The 5,593-nt window shown below is 41.1% G+C and overlaps 1 non-coding gene across 1 annotated transcript; it reads left to right on the forward strand.

Moving 5' to 3' along the window:
- Window positions 1-5,022: 5,022 nt before the first annotated feature.
- On the forward strand, window positions 5,023-5,132 carry LOC123576226. Its single transcript, XR_006701247.1, has one exon. It is a non-coding gene; the product is annotated as a U6 spliceosomal RNA (small nuclear RNA).
- Window positions 5,133-5,593: the final 461 nt, after the last annotated feature.

A 5,593-nucleotide genomic window follows, 5' to 3' on the forward strand; every position in this document is an offset into this window, starting at 1 on the left:
CAAAAAATGGAATCACCCTAAACCCTCAACATCCACAGAGACATTCAGTGAATTGTAGTATATCCATTTTTCTGACTATTCTGTATCCATTAGAAATGTTCGATGCATCAACTGAAAAAATGAAAACTGTGTATGTACTAAGTAATAATTATTTTAAAATATGCACAGGGGAAAAAAAAACCTGGGAAGAAATATTTTAAAAATACTGAGAGTGATCCCATGCATGATAGTTTTTTCTTTTCCCTAAGTTCCAAAAAAATTAATAGAATAAAATTGAAACCTGTATAAAATGCATAATTTACAAGGAAAATATAATCCTACCCATGTCATATCAGGAGCAGTTCTCCACCAGCTTAGTTCAAACAGCAGGAAAAGCGCTGTTGTCTGTCATGAGTCCTGGATAGTGGGCCCATCTCTAATCACTGTGTAATTTTGGTCAAGCCCCTTACCTCTCTGATTTTGTTTTCAGAAACGAAGAGAGATGCACTGAATTATCTCTCAAGCTCCTCCTGGCCCCCAAATCTATGAATCTTGATATTCTAGAAAGAAGAGTATGTGCCTCAATTCACTGAAATCACAAACGGGAACTGAGACACTACTTCACCTAAATGAGGGGCAAAACGTCAGGCAGAGAAGGGACAGAATCAGAAACTAACGTGTGTTTGACTCATCAGATATTGCTCGGAAGAGATTAAACAGGGTCTTTCCCACTGAACTCCTCACATCCTCTGTTTTTAGTATATAAATCCAGGCTTTATGGAAGGGCGAGCTTTATCAATTATTCAGCACATGTCAATCTATTGTTATTCGGCCATGTAGAGGTGATGCCCTTTATATACGATTTGGGTTTCCATATGCCAATACAAAACCTATATCTCTAATTTCTAAGTCCTTTTGCTTTTCTCGTGGTCATTCACAATACAGAGGACTCTGAGCTTCTACAGATTCAGTGTCTAAAACTGAAGGTGACCTTGGATAACAGAATCTACCAAATCTTCATGCAGGGGAAAGTGAAGCATTAGTAGGAGGGTTTGTTTTTTGTTTTTTGTTTTTTTAATGTTTGCTTATTTTGAGAGAGAGAGAGAGAGAATGCGAGCAGAGGAGCGGCAGAGAGAGAGGGAGACACACAATCGAAAGCAGGCTCCAGGCGCTGAGTTGTCAGCACAGAGCCCAACACGGGGCTCAAACTCACAGACCCTGAGATCAAATGATCTGAAATCAAGAATGGGACATTTAACCAACTGAGCCACCACGCACCCCAGTAGGGGGTTTCTTAGCATGCTTCAGGGCCTAGAAATGCTCTTCATTCCTTTTCCCAATGATAGAGGTTTTAAACATTAGATTGGTCTTTTCTTAGGGGCCGAAGTAAGTAAATCATCTCTTGGATTAAATGTAGGTTGATGGGCTCCCCTTAATCAAAGAAGTGTATCAGTGGTTGATAAAATGAAACCTGAAATATGCTTCATCTCATGGGTGTTAGTGGGTGTGTCAATTCCTTCATTTGTAAAATGGGAGACTTGGGCTTTATGCTTCCAAAGCCACCTTTCAGCTTCCTACTTTGCAGGCTTACTACAGAGCACCTATGGCTGACCCAGGAGCTACTAGAAAATGCAGATATAGGAGCTTTTGGGATTCTGGCTCTCAGGAAATACCCACAATAGTTACTTACATCCATGAAAATAGAGAAACAAATGGCAAAATACTCTGGCAGCTGTGCAGACTTTCCAACGTACAACTGCTTAAGGTGACAACCTACCTGATCCCTGAGCATGAAAAACCTCACCCACACTTGCCCTGTCTTTTCCTCATAGGAGGGTTCCTAGGTCCAGGAGTTGCCGGGACTAGAGGAAAATACAGAAAAGAAACTATAAGGTCTGAAAGAAAAATATTTCCCTGGAGAATTTCCCTGACCATTGAGGGGTCAGTTAATAATGAATACATTACGAATCTCCAGAGAGCTGAGGGTTCCAGCAGGTGGATTTACTTCCTGACATGATTGGACACGGAGGAAGGTCACAGGTTCAGTCCCCGGGCCCCCTTCCCTTCCTCAACTGCACACCCTTCTTCAGATCTCATCCAGTCTTCCGGCTTTAAATATCAGGCTGCTGACAACTCCCAAATGGATCTCACACCTAGCTGACAACTCCACTTGGATGCCTTATAAGACATCTCCAATTTAAATATCCAAAGAAAACTCTTTTATTTTAATGTTTACTTTTTGAGACAGAGAGCGCAAGCAGGGGAGGGGCAGAGAGAGAGGGGGACAGAGGATCTGAAGTGGGTTCTGCACTGACAGCACAGAGCCCCAGGCGAGGCTGGAACTCACCAACCATACCGCGAGATCAAGACCTGAGCGGAAGTTGGATGCTCACCTGACTGAGCCACCAAGGCGCCCCTCCAAAGAGAACCCTGAATCCCTGCTTTCCACTTCTGAATTTGGTGCTCCCCCCAAAACCCAGGAGTCATTACTGGTGTCTTCCTTCTTCCTCATCCCTCGCCATCATTTCAGCTGTCAGCTCTGTTTCCTTTGAGATCCAACCGGCCCCATCTCCACTGTCACCACTGAGGTTCCAGCCATTGTCACCTCTCGTGGGGGCAACACGAATAACCTCATAATTACTCTCTCTACTTCCATTTCTGACCCCCCTCCAATCTAGTTTCCACACTGCAGCCAAAGGTTCTTTTCAAAACGTGGTTTGAATTACACTGTTCACCTGCTTAAAACTTATACCTGTCTCTTCACTGTGCTTCAGATGAAATCTAGGCTCGTGCTATGGGGTCCTAAGGCATTCATGATGAGCCCCTTGCCCTCCTCTTCACCTCGCCTGGGGTCACACTTCTTTTGGGCCAGTGCACGGCAGTCCCACTGGCCGAATGAGCAGGCTACATGTGATCCTGCCTTAGAGTCTTTGCCCCTCTGGTTTCCATCCCCCCCCCTCCCCGTTTGTGTGGCTGACTCTTCTTCAGGTTTCAGTGTCAGTGTGACTTCTACAGAGAGATCTTCTCTGATGACCTATCCAAAGGATACCCCACCTTCATTTCCGTCTGTGACAGTACCCTGTTTATTCTTTCTTAGCACTTTCTAAAACCTGTCATTATTTTATCACTCATTCGATTGCTGTTCTAGTAAGGACAACGTCAATGTTCCAGACAGGAATAGAGGTTCTCTTCTTGCCTATGTGTCTCTCACATCCGGCATATAACTGGTGGTCAATAAATATCTGTTGATTAAATTAATTAATTAAAGGACATTAGTTATTCCTATTTTGTGGCTAGCTGTTAGGAAAACATTCTGATGAACCTAATCTGACTGAGGCATACTGTTCTGTTCCCCCCACCTCTGTGCAAGTAGAGGTTTTGCCACACAAAGGGAAAAAAGAATTTGCAGCCTCATTTCCTGAAACCAACTCTTAAAAGAATAGAAAACTCTGTTCCTTTTTCAAGAGGACTTCTGAAAAGTTTCCTTTTCTGTAGCCTCTCCCCCAGAAAGCTTTGGTTTCACAGGGTAAAGAGAATATTAATTATAATTTATGTGAGCTGCTCTCTATTGTATAGTCAATTGCCTTGTAGCTCAATAACATTTATGCCTATCATTAATATGTGTCAGATTGATGTTCTTTTAAGTTTTATTTAATTATAGCTCAGATAATACAATTTTCCCTTTTTTTAATTAGAGGAAACAATACATCAACCGGATGGACTATTATGCAACCATATAAAATTATTATTATGTAGACATAGTAACAAGCAACAATGTTTATGATTCATTTTAAGAGGCAACAGCAGAATACATAATTGCTCTGATTTATAATTAAAACTATCAAAGTATGTATACAAATGAACAAGAACGAATAGGAAACAGGAAAAAAACACTTTGGTTTATTTATGTACGATTCTTTTAAAAATTATTATTATTTCTTGGTCCAATATTAATTGCACAATCGTCAGAAGGAGCATGGGCTATAAATATGGCTGCTGGTACATACCTGAAGTTACTGTACCTACTAGAAATGCATGGTTCTAGCCTGAGAAAGTCTCACTGTTACTACTCTGGCTTATTTGGGCTGCCTAAAAATTGTGCCCTTCTGTTTAATGCTTATGGCTTTAGTGCCTGATTCAATGCTTCTTCACTCAAATATCCTATTAGGAGGGACACTTGGGTGGCTCAGTTGGTTAAGCATCCGATTTTGGCTCAAGTCATGATCTCATGGTTTGTGAGTTCGAGCCCCACATTGGGCTCTGTGCTGATAGTTCAGAGCCTGGAGCCTGCGTCGGATTCTGTGTCTCCCTCTCTCTCTTCCCCTCCCCCGTTCATGCTCTGTCCCTCTCTCTCTCAAAAATAAATAAACATCTAAAGTTCTTTTTTTAAGTATTCCTATCAGGAAATGACAACAAGATGAGCATCTGTAAAAGTTATATTTCCTGTTTGTGCTCCATGAGGATGTCTGTGTGAAAGTGTGTTGGTTAGGGTGGAGGAAACAGGGAGGACAATATATTTAAAATAAATGCAACAAAGTGTGCCTGGGTGGCTCAGTCAGCTAAGCATCTGACTCAATTTCAGCTCAGGTCAGGATCTCAGGGTTTGTGAGATCGAGTCCCATGTTGGGCTCTGTGCTGGGCATGGAACCTGCTTAAGATTCTCTCTCTCTCTCTCTCTCTCAACAAATTAAAAAAAAAATAAATTTTTATAAAATAAGTTACAAGGAATGGAATGGATTTCTATGTCTTACGTGCAACAATTCCCAAGATTTATTGCTGAGTTAGTTTTCTTTAAAAAGTAGAAACAGGGGCTCCTGGGTGGCGCAGTCGGTTAGGCGTCCGACTTCAGCCAGGTCACGATCTCACGGTCCGTGAGTTCGAGCCCCGCGTCAGGCTCTGGGCTGATGGCTCAGAGCCTGGAGCCTGTTTCCGATTCTGTGTCTCCCTCTCCCTCTGCCCCTCCCCCGTTCATGCTCTGTCTCTCTCTGTCCCAAAAAAAATAAATAAACGTTGAAAAAAAAAATTTTTTTTAAGTAGAAACATGTCACACTCACTTCAGTGGCACATATACTAAAATTGGAATGATACAGAGATGATTATTATGGCCCCTGAGCAAGGATGGCACACAAATGCATGAAGTGTTCCATATTTTTTCTTTTAAATAGACATCTGACTATTAACAAAAAGTAGAAACATGTGCATTACACCATCATTTGATATAAACAAAATAGAATAAAAAAGAAAGTCAGAGGAGGATATATATTTATATCTATATATAGATATTTTTAAAGCATGGATTTGCATAAATATATATACTATATATCTATAATACAGATGTGTATATTAGACACTCACACGCAGAGACATGTTTCTGAGCAAAGATTTATCTGGAAAGACAGACAACACACTGGTACTAATGGCTGCCTCTAAGGAAGTGAATTGAAAGACTGAGGTGTGAGTGAGCGTTAGCTTTCACTGTATCATCTTTCATACTGTTTAAATACTTACCTTTTATGTATATTATCCATGCAAACAAATAACTAAGTCTTCGCTAATGAAGATAGAGAACCATTTGCCAACAAACCAAAATGACTGCGTATGAAGCAAATTACAT

This window comes from Leopardus geoffroyi, chromosome C2 (genome assembly GCF_018350155.1).
Source record: "Leopardus geoffroyi isolate Oge1 chromosome C2, O.geoffroyi_Oge1_pat1.0, whole genome shotgun sequence".
Lineage (NCBI taxonomy): Eukaryota > Metazoa > Chordata > Mammalia > Carnivora > Felidae > Leopardus > Leopardus geoffroyi.